This window comes from Helianthus annuus, chromosome 15 (genome assembly GCF_002127325.2).
Source record: "Helianthus annuus cultivar XRQ/B chromosome 15, HanXRQr2.0-SUNRISE, whole genome shotgun sequence".
In the NCBI taxonomy this organism is placed as follows: domain Eukaryota; kingdom Viridiplantae; phylum Streptophyta; class Magnoliopsida; order Asterales; family Asteraceae; genus Helianthus; species Helianthus annuus.
In genome coordinates, this window is record NC_035447.2 from 63399108 (window position 1) to 63417381 (window position 18274).

The following is an 18274-nucleotide window of genomic DNA, read 5'->3' on the forward strand; positions in this document are numbered from 1 at the left end:
CGGAAATATGTCTGGTCAAATATAATACGTTTTTGTGCTTATCTTTATGTACATTTTCAGTTACCTTTTCGGAAATATGTTCGCTTAAGTTTTAACTTAATTTTTTTCGGAAACTAGTCGAGTCAAATGTAATACGTTTTCTTTAGATGGTATAAATTAGTACGATATTTTTGTACCCGTTTTTCTAAATTTGTTTAACTTTTTTTTTTTGGTTTGATAAAATAAAATCATATCAAACTATTTAAATCTAACTTTTCTGTAATATGATATCTATACTTCATTTAACTAAATACAATTTATCAATTTGTAAGCCTGTATTTTTTTAAACATGTTAAATACAAATAGGAAGTGAATTCATCATTTGAATATACCGTTACACCTTTTTTACATCAAAAAAATTTCAAATTTTATTAAAAAATAGTCCTCTGCCCGCCGTGAGGTGTGAGTACAACTGCTACTGTAACTAACAGCTACAAAATATTGATTACTTGTCTCGTTTAAATTTTTATGTTTTATTCTTATCTTTTTGCAATAAACACAACAAAGGTTTTTTTTTTCGTTCTAACCATAATTGCACATCTAGTGTTTGTAATCAATGGATGTTCTAAAAATCATTCAACATGCATGCAGCATGCACCTATTAAATATTGCTGGTCCGCATTACCAACTATCGTCTAGCTATTTTGCTTCTATTCTCGTAATTTTGAGTGGCCGGTATGCGGTAGGGACATTCAGAATTCGATTTGGATTCAAAAAATTTGAAATTCGACTCCATTCGAATTCGATTATCAAGGGTCAAATTCGATTTGATTCGTATTTGAGTACAAAAATCGAATACGAATTTATGATTTTCAATTCGATTCGAAATTCAAATTATTTATATATAATTTTTTAACACACACACACATATATATATAAAGTGTATCGTACCAAATGCCTTAACACACGCTGCGTACGCGGTGACAAGTTCGCATGTTATAAACCCGTAAAAGAAATATCACATGTTATATAAAACAAGGTGAACAACAATATCGCATGTTATAAAAACAAGGTGAACAACAATAACATGCGAATTTGCCTTCTTAGGTTTGTGCTTCCTATGTTATAAACAAATACGTTTTTGCATGTTGTGTTAAAAAGTTGCATGTTGTTAAGGAAATCCAAATTCGCATGTTAGTTACTAGATTTCGAATGTTGATAATGTATCGCGTATGCATCGTACGTTAAGACATTTTGTACATTAACCGGCCTCTCTCTCTCTCTCTCTCTCTCTCTCTATATATATATATATATATATATATATATATATATATATATATATATATATATATAGGGGAATGCTAGACAGAAAACCCTTAAATTCTTAGGAAACTCTGGAAACTCAAATCTCCCCCCATTTTTACCCAACCTCTCGACATTTTTTTTTGAAAAAAATAACACATGTAATATACATGTTTTAAAGTGTTTTGGGCAAAAAAAAAAAAAAAAAACAAAAAAGCGCCGAAGGGATTTAAAAAAAAAATAAACAAATTTCAGCAATGTCCGGTTGCCTAACATGTGTTAGACAAAAATGCTGAAAGTTGCTGAAATTTGTTTTTTTTTTAAAAAAAACCCTTCGGCGCTTTTTTTAATTTTTTTGGCCCAAAACTCTTAAAAACATGTATATTACATGTGTTATTTTTTCAAAAAAAAAAAGTCGGGAGCTTTTTTCTATATAGCCCAACCCTATATATATATATATATATATATATATATATATATATATATATATATATAGAATTGCGCTAAAATAAGAACCACCTTCAGTTGTAAGAACCGTGAGAACTACTTGATCCGGGGCGAGTTGGACCAATTTTTTTTTTCATAAACGTAGATGCGTGTATTATAAACACATTTATAAAAAAAATTCAAAAAAAAAAAAAAGTCGTGTGTGTAGTTTTGAGCACCACAAGTTTGTGTTTACGGGTACCGTAAATTTTCCGGTTTAATTTACGTTACCCGTAAACACAAACTTGTGGTGCTCAAAACTACACACACGACATTTTTTTTGAATTTTTTTTACAAACGGGTTTTTAATACACACATCTACTTTATGAAAAAAAATTTTGGTCCACCTCGCCCCGTACGGTGTAGTTCTCACGGTTCTTACAACTCGAGGTGGTTCTCATTTTAGCGGTATATATATATATATATACCGCTATATATATATATATATATATATATATATATATATATATATATGAGAAGGATCTGTTAGGAATCACCCTTTATTTCGAGAACCAATGTGAACACAACAAAAAGTACCTAAAAAAATCTAAAAAACACATAAAATTTGTTTTTTTAATATTATTTTTATAAAAAATTGCTACTTTTCGTCAATAATTGTTTTTGAATACGAAAATTCGCGATTTTTTTATAAAAAAAACATTAAAATTTTGTGTGTGTGTGTGTTTTTTAGATTTTTTTAGGTTTGTGGAGGTTTAGCTTTATGGTTTAGTTTTTAGCATTTAGCTTGGGTGGGGGGGGTCAGGTTTTTTTTTTAGGTTTTTGAGGGGTTTTGCTTTATTTTTTAGTTTTTAGCATTTAGCTTGGGTGGGGGGAGTGGGGGGGGGGGTTATGTTTTTTGTAGGTTTTGGGTGGTGTAGTGGGTTTATTTTGTTGCGTTCACATTGGTTGTCGCCATGAACTCTACCATATATATATATATATATATATATATATATAATGTAAGTATCTATAGAAACCCCACTTTAATTTAGAAAACCCGGGAAACTCAATGCTCCCGATGTCTTTTGTTTTTGAAAAAAATTACACATGTTATATACATGTTTTTAAGGGTTTTAGACAAAAAAAAATCAAAAAAAGCGCCGAGTAGATATTTAAAAAAAAAATAAACAAGTTTTGGTGTAACACATGTTACAAATATGTCAGATGAATGTAACATGTGTTACACCAAAACTTGTTTATTTTTTTTAAAAATATCTACTCGGCGTTTTTTTGATTTTTTTTCCAAAACCCTTAAAAACATGTATAAATTTTTTCAAACAAAAAAAACATCGGGAGCTTTGAGTTTCCCGGGTTTTCTAAATTAAAGTGGGTTTTCTATACATCCTTCCCCTATATATATATATATATATATATATATATATATATATATATATATATATATATATAGGGGAAGGTTCATTTGAGAACAAAATTTAGTTGAGAAGAAAAAGAACAAAGGGCAAAATTGTAAAATATTAAGTAGTTATTCTTTAATCTCATTTATTACAATCTTTAAATAATTAATTACTCATAAAGACTATTATTCTCTACACTAATTTTCATTGCCTACACATATAAAAAGTTATCCTACACATTTCGAAAACTATCCTACACATGCTTAAATTTATCCTACACAACTCGTAATTTATCCTACACACCTGGTAATTTATCCTACACTCTAAATTATTTTTTTCTAATTTTTGAAAAAATATATATTTTTTGAAAATAAGTTACAAATTTAATGTAGTTAGCTATTAAAAAGGAAGACTAGTTAGTAATGATATATGTAACTTTACAAATATACCCTTACATTAAAATTAAATGCAAATAGTAAATGAAGTAAAATGAAACATTCTTATTGGTTGAAACTTATTCTTTTTTCTTCTTACAAAAAATTTCTTCTCATTTGAACCTTCCACTATATATATATATATATATATATATATATATATATATATATATATATATATATATATATATAGGGAGCGGTTAACATACATTAGGCCTTATCATACTTCACGTACGCGACACTAGTAACCGTCAGATCAGGGTTGAAAGCGTGATTATTTGGATGCGTGATTATTTAAAACATGCGTGATTATCTTCAGTAGCATAGTACCATGTGTGATTAATCTGAAACATCAGTCTCATGCGTGATTATCAGTTCCCTGCGTGATAAATCAGTCTCATGCGTGATTACTCAGTTCCAAGCGTGATAAATCACATATATCTGACGGTTAGAACTCGTCGCGTACGTGAAGTACGATAAGGCCTTTTGTACATTATACTTTCTCTCTCTCTCTCTCTCTATATATATATATATATATATATATATATATATATATATAGGAGAAGGATCCGTTAGGAACCACCCTTTATTGCGAGAACCAATGTGAACCCAACCAAAAAAATACCTAAAAACATTTAAAAAACACCCCAATTTTTTTTTACTATTTTTTTTGGAAAAATCGCTATATTTCGTCAATAATAAAAAAAAATTTCATTTTTTTTCGAGTAACAGTTATCCATGCACATGTGCATTTGTATCGTTTCTTTTTGACAAATTCCGTAATTCATTACAAATATCAGACAATTGCACTTTCATTTACACTACCATTCATAATACACTACTTTTTACATTAACAATAATAGAATTGCACATGTGCATCTATATGTATGAACTTGTTATAACATTAACAACACTAGAAATACACATGTGTAGCTATATATATGAACATGTTATAACGTGTTTTAATACACCACTTTGAATACACATTCCCTTTCATTTATCATACCATCCATACTACACTATCATTACCTCCTACCATCCGTAGTACAATACCATTGCTTTTTACCATCCATAATACAATATTATTACCAATTTTTCACTTTATTATATGTACATCAACACCCTTTATACCATCCAAACAACATATTACATCATAAAGTGACAAATACAATCAAACCATCAACCACTAGATATAACTAACCAAAACACATGTATATCGGCCTATTTCATCATTTAAAATCACAAACTTTTTAACTTTTTGTACCAAAACACCTTATTTCATGTTGATACATATAGATGCATATATGCATTTTTAATATTGGTAATGTAAAAAGTAGTGTATTACATATGGTAGTGTAATTAATGAAAGTGCATTTTTCTACTACTGGTAATATATTATGGAATTTGTCCAAGAAATGATACATATGCACATGTGCATCCATAACTGTTACTCGAAAAAAAAAACGTTTTTTTTTGTAACAAAATATAGCGATTTTTATTAGAAAAATATTAAAAAAATTTTGTGGGTTTTTTGGATTTTTTAAGTATTTTTTTTTTGTGTTCACATTGGTTCTCGCGGTTCTCGCAATAAGGGTGGTTCTCAAATGAACCTTACCCTATATATATATACACACACACACAAGCACACATATTATTTCTAAATTTGGGCCAAAGTATGAATTACATCCACAAGTAATAAGTAATTATTATTCGTTACGTTACCAAATCTAATGACAAATAGCCCATGCTACTTGTTTCCAAATTTTTATCTAACTTAAATCGCTACTAATAACCAACCTATTTTCTAAGTTTTAGTGTTTTGATATATTGATAGTTAATTGATTTTGGAGATTATTATATTTTATGTTAAATATAATGAGTTTTTAGTAGTTTTAAAAAATAAAAGTAAAATAATTTATTATTTAGGGTGAATTTGAATTAAATCGATTTTATTTGAATTCGATTCGAATTCTAGTTTCGAATACGAATTGAATACACATTCAGGTTAATAAAAAGGAAAAATTTGATTCGATTAATTCGAAATTTCGTTATTCGATTCGATTAACACCCCTAGTGGGCGGTACGCCCTAGCATCTTCCGTAGTCGTCATTTTCATACTTGTTCAATTTCTTGCACAACAGTAGGTCAATGTTTTAAGCATTGACCGTTAGACTTACATGCCAATATTAAGGATTCTTCTTTTGACTTGTTTAGTTAATACAAGCATTTGGGAGCAAAAAATATGATAATAAAAGTAAATTTGGTAAGTATAAAGTAAATTATCTTTATGGTTTGACAAAGAGTAGGAACATGCATATTCCGTAGTTTAAACTAAAAATCGTAAAGCATATATACCAACTTGTAATTTACTCCGACCATATATTAGAAGCAAAGTTGACACCCACTATTTCCACATACGAATATGATTATATGATTTTATGCCATATATCACTAACCAAAAGAAATTTAGTTTCTCTTCAATTTAAAGTTATGCCTCTTTGTCTGAGATATCTTTTTAGATCTAGGTTAGAAAAAGATTTTATTACAATGTCAGACAGGTCCCTACCGGAAGTTAAACAACTTTGAATTGAATTTAATTACCACCGTACAATATGAGACTATTTCAACCAAAAATTTTCAATATATACACACACAAAGTAGATGTTTATTCATTCACAATACATCATGCATTTACCTTTTGTATTTTTCTTACCTTTGATAACCCTTTGTCATTCTCCACATGTTGTTGCTTCTTCTCCTTCTTCACCACGTGTATTAACCCAAGGCTCATCACTCTTGGTTGAAAAGAAACATCATTTGATTTCACCAAATCGCCTTTTCACAGCCGGATTTCATGAGATTGGCCAAAATGCTTATTGCTTTGCAATATGGTTTTCTCAACCCATGCTGAATGGAAATCACACATTGGTTTGGATGGCAAACCGAAATGAACCTGTCAACGGAAAACGCTCCAGGATTTCCTTGTCGAAAAGAGGAAATCTTATTCTTAGAGACGTTGGCCAAAGAATTTGGGCAACCAACACTCGATCTAACTCGCCTTTGCAACTGCAACTCCTTGACTCGGGTAACCTTGTTCTAACCGAGTTTGAAAATAAATCATATCTTTGGCAGAGTTTTAGTTTTCCAACCCACACTATCCTTCCCAATCAGCCTTTCACTAAAGACACCGTCCTCATATCTCCCAGAAGTTCAACAAATTTGTCTTCTGGCTTCTACAAACTGTATTTTGACAATGACAATGTAATCAGCCTTCTTTACAGTAGCAACGAAGTTACCAGCGTTTATTGACCTGAACCTTATTTACTAACATGGGAAGCAGGAAGGTCTACTTACAACAATAGTAGATTTGCTTTGCTTGATTCCAAAGGGCGTTTCCAATCCTCGGACAATCTTACTTTTATTACCACCGACTATGGTGATGCCCTTCAAAGAAGACTCACACTTGATGTTGATGGCAATATTAGAGTTTACTAACTTAACAAAAGAAGCTGGCGTGTTTCTTGGCAAGCGATTTTAACACCATGTACAATTCATGGGATTTGTGGTCCAAATAGCCTTTGTACTTACAGCTTTGAATCAGGAAGGAGATGCACTTGCCTGCATGGATACAAGAGCAAGAACCACTCATATTTGTCTTTTGGGTGTGAATCTACATTTGATCTTTCTGGGCATCCTGAAAAGTTTGAATTCATAAAGCTCCCTCATGTAGAATTTTATGGATTTGATTCCACTTATATACCAAGATCTAGTCTCAAAGAATGCAAGAACACCTGCTTGAATGACTCCAACTGTAAAGCCTTTCAATATACCTTTGATAAAGGGATGGGATCCTTTAGATGTTATATCAAGACTTTGTTGTTCAATGGCTACTACAGGGGCACTCGTTACGTCACTTATCTTAAGCTACCTAAAAATGATGTATTGTCATATAATCAACATGTTGCTAACAACGATTTGGATTGCTCAAGTTCTATGATTCAGCTCAAACGAACATACGAGAAAAAGAGTGCAAAAGGGTCCCTCAAGTTCATGTTCTGGTTCAGCATCATCCTTGGTGCAATTGAAGTTACATCCTTTGTATTCTTCTATTATATCACCAAACAACCATCAGGTACAACCCAAACCTACCTTGCAATTGCTACCGGATTCAAAAGGTTTACATATGCCGAGATAGTGAAGGCATCTATGAGTACATGGAGAATGGCTCATTAGCCAAGAACATAGGTGGTAACCAGCTTGATTGGCAAAATATATTTGAAATTGCATTTGGCGTTGCGAAAGGGCTAGCTTATCTACATGAAGAATGCTTGGAGTGGGTTTTGCACTGTGATGTTAAACCACAAAATATATTGTTGGATGCTAGTTATAACCCAAAGGTTGCTGACTTTGGTCTGTCCAAGCTATTCCAACAAGGCGTAAAAGAAAATTCTCTCTTTTCAAGGATAAGGGGGACCCGAGGGTATATGGCTCCAGAATGGGTGTTTAATCTTCCAATTACTTCAAAGGTTGATGTTTATAGCTACGGGATGGTGGTTCTAGAGATGATAACATGAAGAAGTCCCACATATGATCAACCAAGTGATGATAACGAAAGGTTGGAACAAAAGAGGCTCGTAAGTTGGTTAAAAGAGAAGGTCCATCGGGCTAGCGAATGTTTGACAGAGACACAAATCACAGAGATACTAAATCCTATGATAACGGGTGAGTACGAAATAGGTCAGCTGAATAATCTTCTAAAACTGGCTCTAGAATGTGTTGAGGATGATAAAGACGCTCGACCAACCATGAGTGAGGTAGTGAAGAGGCTTCTCCACCTTGAGATGGAAGTTTAGTCACAACCGCACTTTTCTCATGTGGTTAAAATCATTAAAACCAGTTATGAGTTGGACCCTATGCTTAAATAATATGTGTTTTTTCGTCATGTTTTTAATATGTTGAGTAGGTTGTGATTCCATTTTGTTGATGTTTAATAAAATCTTAATTCCTTGTTCATGTCACAGGTGAGTTAAGAATGCCTTGTTGTTTGTCATGATGGAGGTTGTTGTTTTGTGTTACTTCATAAAGTATTTCCTATAATATATAAAGTGTTTGGTTCTAACTGAGTCTTGGCCACATGGAGAAGGACTGTCCATTAAGGAAAATGTTAGAACGAAAAGAATTGTGTTATGAAAACTTTTACAACAATGAAGCTAGATGAACCATTTTTCACACGAATTTGCCTAAGCGCAAAGTGCTTAAAAAACAGGGCCCTTATTCTAATTTATCGTTCTTATTCTAATGTGAGATCTGTATTTTCGTTTTGTCCTTTTCCATTCACTTCGAATTTGCCTAAGCGCAAAGTGCTTAATAAACAGGGTCCTTCTTAAGCAAGGTGCGCAATATAAACACGCTAGGTTTTAGACATAGTTGCGCAAAGTGTTTAAAAACAAGGGCTCTTTTAAGCTTGTTCTGACAAACATATGCAGAACTTGACCCGTACTTGAGCTTTATGGCTGCATAACAATGTCACAAGCTATCATATGGTTATTGACTTATAAAGCTACACATAATTGTATTATGAATTTACATCGAGATGGTTGGTAAACGGGCAACAAGCTGCGCCGCTACCCCTTTTTGAATAGCAAAACTAAGCCTTTTAAAAACTACGTCCATAGATCTCGGGGTCATAACATTACTATTAAGTAAAAATAGATATTGAAGTTAAAGGTTTTGCTGGCCTGCTACTGGAACAATGAAATATTGGCTGCTGGCTATAGGTTGCAGATTATGAGGACTTTTTTATACTTAGAACTTTGGAATGTGTTTATTAATAATTGCAGTTTATTACTTTATTTATCCAGTAACTCATTTATAGGAACTTATTAGTTTACAAAATTGAACATGCTTCCTTTGTCTATAATACGTTATTAAGCAATTGACCAAACATTTAAGCGACCAAACGAATGCAGCCGATCCCGTGGAATGGTTAAGAATGCAGTCAAATGCTTTGACATCAGCTGGACTTTTGCAGTTGCTCATTTTTTTGCTTGAGCTTGGCGGACAACGATGGCAGAATGTGACAAACACTGGCAATTAAATGTGACTAGTGAAGAACGAAGATAATCAAGTCCATCCGAAAATCGGTTTCGGGCCGGTATCGTTTATTATTTGTTTTAGTTATTAATGGGTCAAAACAGTTTAGTGTTTATGTTTATGTATTTGGGCCGGAGGCCATGTCTAGTGGGTCGAACAAGATAGTAAGTCCAATAGGTTATGTTATGTTGGAGAACAAGCGGGTTGGGCCGAAGTCATTGAACCGGTACGTCTGCATAACCGCACGAGCGGTTATGAGGGAAACGACATATCCCTTCTGTCAAACGTTGTGACTCTTGGAGACGTACCCTTTCGCTGCATATATATATTCGGCCACAAACCCTTGTTCATGTACGACGTTCTGTATTGCAAAGTTTATGTTATTCAAGTTCAAGTTTGTTCAAGTTCTGTTCGGTTAGTTTTATCAATCCGTAGTTTGTTTGATTAGTTTGTTACAATGAAGTATTATGATTATTGTGGGATGTTTGAGAATGATTGTGTATGCGGTCACAACTCGATCCGTTCCGACTGGTCCTGGGTTTCCGATGACGATGATACCAACATTGGTATCAGAGCCAAAGGTTTAACAGGAACCGGAAAGGGTTGTGATCATGATGGGAACCGGTTATGTGGAGACAAGGGAAAATCGGTTGAAACCGATTATGGTGATGATGTTGTTCGTAGTGGAAAGTGCGGCTGGGCGGCGGAAGAGGATGAGTACGCGCAGGGGAAGCCAACCATACGAACCGGGAAGTCACCGGTAAAGAAGTTTCCAAAGAAAATGGTTCCAAAGGGGTTCGTGAAGAAGCTCGGTAAGAAAGCAAATGCACCGGTGGGAAGGCCAAGGAAACCGGGAATTCGTTGCTTCAAGTGCAAGCAATTTGGTCATATCGCCTCGATTTGCCCAAGTAAGTATATTAATTTATCGCCGTTACCAATTGAAAGTGATTACGTGGTTAAGGATACATGTGGCGGTAAATGGGATTCGATATGGGTTGTTGATCCTACATTCAAAACACACATGACGGGAAACCGGAATGTGCTTAAATGTTTCAAGAGGCACTTTGGGGTAGTGACAAACGAGAGTAGGAAGGATTTCTCGTTTGTGCATGGTATTGGAGAAGTTAGAGTCCCGGTGGATGGCAAAGACAAAACGATCCCGTGCGTAAGTTATGCTCCTAGTCTAGACAAGAACGTGTTAAGTCTAGAACAACTTTTGTTTCAAGGGATAGAAACGGTTACAATGGGGGATAAATGTTTGTTAAAGAAGATGTTTGGATGTCGCTCGAAAGGATTCGACATTTATGAAGATAAGTCGGAAGTCGACTTAGAACAAGATTATCTCAACACGTTTTATGATAATCTTGGCGTTGATAACGGTTACAAGAAAGAAAAGAAAGAATTCCAAGAATGTTTGGGTGATTACTACGAAAGGGAATTCGAAAAAGAAAAGAACAAGAAAAGGGTGTACGGTGAAAGTTCGAGGGCAAGAAAGAAAGAAATTGTATACTCCAAGAAAGCATAGAAGGCGTTTTTAATTTACATTGAAGGCGAAAAGGATAACCCGCGTGAATCAAAAGAAACTCTCCGGGAACGAGCGTTAGTTCTCTCACAACTCGAGGAAGACGTCATCGAAAGGAACATGATTATGGAAAGTTGTGTAGAACCGGGAGATCTTATAACTTTGCACGAAGAGTTAAAGAATCACCAAAGGTTTTTCGATGCACCATTCGAAGAAATCTTGATTTGGTTTATTACGGATTTCCTTGGAATCGTATGTGAAAAGGCAATGCCACCCGAGTTGATTGATGGCCGAGACCTTAGTCTCATATTGTTACATCGCATTGTAAAGCACAACGGAGGGTTCAAGGAAGTAATGGAAAAGAACTTATGGGATGTGATCGCGGCCAAATACGGTTATGAACCGGATGATGCGTATGAAGTCAAAGTTGCCTACATCTACTATTTGGAACTAGTCGAGTGGTATTTCGACTACATGAAAAAGGAGCGTGGGAAAAAGGCAAACGTCATGGCTGGAAATTCAAGCAACATCGGCGGTTGGCTCGAAGAATCAAGTGACGACGAAGTGGTGGTCAAGATAGAGGTCACCAACAATCGCAAGGAGTAATCACGGCTGGAGACTCGGATGTTCTTGCTTAGGGCGGTGAATGAAGAACGAAGATAATCAAGTCCATCCGAAAATCGGTTTCGGGCCGGTATCGTTTATTATTTGTTTAATTATTAATGGGTCAAAACAGTTTAGTGTTTATGTTTATGTATTTGGGCCGGAGGCCATGTCTAGTGGGTCGAACAAGATAGTAAGTCCAGTAGGTTATGTTATGTTGGAGAACAAGCGGGTTGGGCCGAAGTCATTGAACCGGTACGTCTGCATAACCGCACGAGCGGTTATGAGGGAAACGACATATCCCTTCTGTCAAACGTTGTGACTCTCGGAGACGTACCCTTTCGCTGCATATATATATTCGGCCACAAACCCTTGTTCATGTACGACGTTCTGTATTGCAAAGTTTATGTTATTCAAGTTCAAGTTTGTTCAAGTTCTGTTCGGTTAGTTTTATCAATCCGTATTTTGTTTGATTAGTTTGTTACAATGAAGTATTATGATTATTGTGGGATGTTTGAGAATGATTGTGTATGCGGTCACAACTCGATCCGTTCCGACTGCTCATTTTTTTGCTTGAGCTTGGCGGACAACGATGGCAGAATGTGACAAACACTGGCAATTAAATGTGACTAGAGATGCTTCCAATTACTTGTGGTACATGACTGAGTAAGTGGACCAAGACTTCTGTACAAATAATGGTTAAATCAATAATTTTTATTTGAAACATTTTGTTAGCTTACTAAATTTAACAGTCAACCAGTGTTAAAATCGACTCGAATGAGAGGTTCTTGATAAGAGGGGAACAACTGACACTAAGCTCCTTCTCTGTTGGTCATGCATTGCATGTTTTCATCAATGGTCAACTATCAGGTGCCAAACACGATATTATCAAAATTTTATATGGGGTGTTTGGGATTGCTTTATTAGACCCATTTACTAAAACAGAAAACTAAACCAAAATAAGCAAGTCAATTGAGAAACATATAGTTCATATGATTTTGTTGGTTCGGTTATTGTTATTTGCAGCTGACCCGTAACCCATTTTTGTTTGAAATTTTATTGAGTTCTTTATGTCTTTAGTCTTGTTGAATGATCTATGGAGGAAGAAAATCTTATAGGGGGGTGTGTGTTTTGTCCATCTGGGCAATGGCTCTATAAATAGAAGACCTATCGGAGCAATGAATAATATATAGATGTTAGATAGATTATGCCCCATGGGGTCCTGCTGGCTTGAGTCACTTGCCCTTTACTAAGCGTCCCAGTGAGGTCCCTGGCTTGCTTGAGTCACTGCCCTACATTAAGCCCCAATGGGGTCTCTAGCTGGGTTTAGTTGCTTTACTCACTTTAGTCACCTATACTGTACTAGACCTTAAGAGCGAAATGTTGTTGGCTTATTAATCAATGAAGGTATACATCTAGGATAAGGTACAAATTACATGTATCTTGTTAGTTAAATATAGTTGGTCCAGAGACAACAAATGTAACTGTTTAGGATAAGACGTTGTGAAGTCCCGACAACATGTAAAAGAGCGAATATGTGCATTGAACATGAATAGCAATCTTAAAGGTCAAAGATGCCCCTAAACCAAAAAGAACTTATATCTTTGATTTTTACAAACACATTCAAGGTTCACAACACCAATTAAGTGACCATATCCTGACTTAGTTTACATTCATCATTAGCATAGTGGCAGCTGAAAATACCAAAGAAATACATAACCCTATTCCATTTATTTATACTAGACACAACAAGCTAACTTTAATGACCTGTATCTAATTCTAACATGTTTGGATGGTTTTAAGGTGTTAGTAGCATAACTTTATTATTATCTAAAGTTAAACAAAAGGCACGGTAGTTAGTTAAATGACTCAGGTAGTTAAAGATTCCCTATTAGATATAAATACTTATAGTTTAACCTAGATAGTGTGACATATAGTATGTATTTTAATTTTTAATCTAAGTCTATGGCGGTTACTCTAATCCGCCGATTGTATATATTCGTTTTATGATGTACGAACAGATTATCAATTCATATTTTATGAACATCATTCATTCAAGCAAAACCCTAGAATTCTAACAAAGTGGTATCAGAGCCACACGAATCGATCGTATACTATCAAATACGAACTCCAAATCCCTGTTTCTGAATATATCCTGACAAATGAATCCAGCAACCGGAATTCAATCACAAATCCCAAAACTTTCTGGGCAGAATTACTATCACTGGCATATCCAGATGAGGGTTTTACTGGAATCTCAAGAATTATGGAATATTGTAGAAGACGGATATCAAGAATTAGGAACGAATCCTTCAGAAGACGCTATCGCTGCACATCGGGAATCAACGAAGAAAGACAGAAGGGCGCTGCATATCATATTCCAGTCGGTCAATGAAACTGTGTTTGAACGTGTTGCCATGGCGAAAACGTCAAAGGATGCATGGATCACACTGCACAAATCTTACAGGGGAGAAAATCGCGTCAAAACGGTAAAATTACAAACCCTAAGATGTAGTTTCGATGCTTTAAAGATGAAAGAGGGTGAGACTGTTGAAGATTATTTCAATAGAACAACTTTAATTGTGAATCAATTAAGAATGAATGAAGAAAAAGTAAGTGAACATCGTGTAGTAGAAAAAAAATACTACGAAGCCTGACTCGAAACTTCGAGTCTGTGGTCATTACTGTAGAGGAAACGAAAGATCTAGAGAGTATGTCCACTGAAGAACTTATGGGCATACTCATGAACTACGGATGAAATTATACGATGAAGTTCCTATGGAACATGCATTTCAAATGCAGGGTACAACAAACGTAGACAGATCCGGACAAGCGGAGGGACGGGGAAAGAATAAAGGAAAATCTTGGGGCTCTATAAGATGTTATAGTTGTCAGAAACTCGGACATACTGCTAAATTCTGTCCGAAAAAGGAAGGAAACGAAAAATCTGATAATGTTCTAATTCATAAAGAAGATGAATTAGATGAGCAACAAGATGATACCATGTTTATGAGCTTTAACATGGAAGAAATGGTTAAAGAAGATTGTTGGTACTTGGATAGCGGGTGCAGCAATCATATGACAGGCAATAAGGGTCTGTTTGTTAAGTTAGATGAATCACTTCAAAAGGAAGTGAGAACGGGTGATAATAAACGATTAGAAGTTCAAGGAATCGGAGAAGTAATGATATCAATAAAAGGTCAGAATAAGAAGGTTCAAAATGTTTTCTATGTGAAGGGTTTAAAACACAATCTTTTAAGTGTGGGTCAATTATTACAAAAGGGTTACAAAGTAAAATTCGTGAAGGAACGATGTATTATCAAAGATATGAACAATAAAGTCATAGGGATCATTAACATGACAAATAACAAAATGTTTCCCTTGAATCCAGAAAACGATATATCACTACCATTTTCTATGACGACAGCCGATACCTCCAGTTTATGGCATGAGCGGTTTGGACACGTGAATTTTAACACATTTGTTGAAATGGGAAATAAAGAAATAGTTCGAGGGATACCGAAAATCACAAAGAATTCTAGTATTTGTGAAGGATGTATCTCAGGCAAGCATGCTAGAAAACCATTTCCAAAGAAATCAATGTGGCAAACTGATTCACCGTTACAAATTGTTCACTCGGATATATGTGGTCCCATGAAGACGGAATCCATTGGAGGGTGCAAGTACTTTATAACGTTTATTGATGATTTCACACGGAAAACATGGGTATATTTCCTCAAGCTCAAATCCGAAGCGTTAAGTTATTTTAAACGATTTAAAGCACTTGTGGAAAATCAGTCAAATCATAAGATAAAGACACTTAGATCAGATCGTGGGGGGGGGGATACTGTAGCAAGGCATTTCAAGAATATTTAGGCATTAATGGAATATATCATCAATTAACGAATAGCTACACCCCTCAACAAAATGGAGTGGCGGAACGAAAAAATAGAACCCTAATGGAACTTAGTCGAAGCATGTTAAATGTGAAGAAATTACCAAATAGTTACTGGGCTGAAGCAGTGGCCTGCACTACCTACATTTTGAATCGAACTATAACTAAAACAAGACCAAATGTGACTCCGTATGAAGCCTGGAATGGACGGAAACCAAGTGTTGAACACTTCAAAGTGTTTGGTTGTTTGGCATATGTTCATATTCCAAAACAACATCGAAGCAAGCTGGATATTAAAACAGAGAAAAATGTGTTTGTAGGGTATAGCACAAACACAAAAGGAGATAAGTTATATAATCCAATCACCAATAAAATAACGATTAGCCGAGATGTTATTTTCGACGAAAGAAAGACTTGGGTACCTGAACCCGATTCTACCTCGACACCGTTTCTAATGGATAATGGAGATAGTGAATCTCAGTTAAATCCAGAAATAACACAGGAAGTTTCTGGTGAAAATGGAGGTGCAGCCAAGAGTATCAAAAACAACAATAATCACTTACAAGGTGAGAATGAAGAAGCAACTGAAAACACAGAACCGATGAACAGCCATGTACATGCAGAAATTTCAGCAGGACAGACATCAGATTCAAATTCTTCAGTTCAACGTAATAATGATTCGTCTACTGATTCAGAAAATGAAGAAATTAATACAAGAAGTATCGGTAGTATTTACAGGAACACACGACAACTTACTGAAGAAGAGATATCTCAAAGATATAGAGAAAGTCAATCGGTCCACTTTGTTCTTTATGCCAACGCGGATCTGACAACTTATGAAGAAGCAAGTAGAGATATTAAATGGCAAGAAGGTATGGACAGTGAAATGGAATCTATACAAAGAAATCAAACTTGGGATTTAGTAAATCCCCCCATAAATCAGAAACCGATTGGGGTAAAGTGGATTTACAAAACCAAGTACGACAAGCATGGAAATGTGGACAAATATAAAGCTAGATTAGTGGTGAAAGGATATAAGCAAAAATATGGAATAGATTATCAAGAAGTTTTTGCTCCTATGATTCGGTTTGAAACGGTTCGACTGGTGCTGGCTCTAGCAGCAAGGAATGACTGGTATCTACATCAAATTGATGTGAAAACGGCCTTTCTCAATGGAAATTTAAATGAGCAAGTATATGTGGAGCAACCTAAAGGATATATTAAGAAAGGACATGAAGAAAAGGTATGTCTTCTTAAACGTGCTCTATATGGGTTAAAACAGGCTTCTAGAGCCTGGTACAGTCGAATAGATAACTATTTTAAACTACATGGTTTCAAAAAATGCACATACGAGCATACTCTATTCATCAAAGACACCAACGAAGGGAAGTTGGTGATATGCTTGTATGTCGATGACTTGATTATAGCAAGCAACTCTATGAATCCGATCAATGCTTTCAAGAGTATGATGAAGAAAGAGTTTGAAATGACTGACATGGGAAAACTACACTATTTTCTTGGAATGGAAGTTTCATACGAAAATGGAAATATAATTCTTTCCCAACGGAAATATATGCGAAACCTACTAGAAAAATATAGAATGACTCAATTTAATTCGGTCTCTACTCCCATGGAATATGGAATAAAACTGTCAAAAGAAGATCCGGAAGTATTCACTGACGAAGGAACATATCGAAGTTTGGTCGGAAGTCTTATGTATCTGACCAACACCAGACCAGATATTACGTATGCTGTAACCAAGATCAGCAGGTACATGGAATATCCAAAGAAAAGTCACTAGGAAGCTGGCAAACGAATTCTTAAATATATTAAGGGAACGTTGAATAAAGGAGTCATATACTCAAAGGGTGGACAAGGGAAGCTAATGGGGTTCAGTGACAGCGATTATGCAGGAAATGTAGACGATAGCAAGAGCACGTCAGGGCATGTATTTCTTCTAGGGTCAAGTCCTATTTCCTGGCAATCTAAGAAACAAAAGGTTGTGGCATTATCATCTACTGAAGCAGAGTATATGGCCTTATCATTAGCCGGTTGTCAAGCAATTTGGATTAAAGGGATACTGGATGAACTACAAGGAAAGATAGAGTATCCAATTCCAATTTATTGTGATAACAAATCAACGATATGTCTAGCTAAAGACCCAGTCTACCATGGCAAGAATAAACATATTAGAGTCAAGTACCATTTTATTCGCGATCTGATTAAGAAAAATGAAGTTGTTAGGATCCGAGGCTGACATGATTATGTTTGTTTGTACAAAATGAACATTCAGTGAATGTAAAATTATGTAAAGTGCAGCGGAATAGTATACAAACTTTGTAAACATAAACATAGAAGAGAATAGTATGTTTAAACACTTGTTTCACCTTGAGTCGAATGATTACAATGAAAATCACAAGGTTACAATGCAAGTTTACAGACTAAAACTCCCCCTCAGCCTGATACTCCAGAGTTGGTTGCACAAGATGAAAGGATTGAATTGAGGAGAAGAACTCACTCAAAACGAATCAAATATAACAGTACAGTACAGAGTACTGTTATATTTATAGGCAAACCAAACTACTGATGTACTTCAGCTGACGTC

At 35.0% G+C, this 18274-nt stretch overlaps 1 pseudogene; it reads left to right on the forward strand.

The window, feature by feature from the left end:
- Positions 1-6275: 6275 nt before the first annotated feature.
- LOC110907177 lies at positions 6276-8567 on the forward strand (annotated as a pseudogene).
- Positions 8568-18274: the final 9707 nt, after the last annotated feature.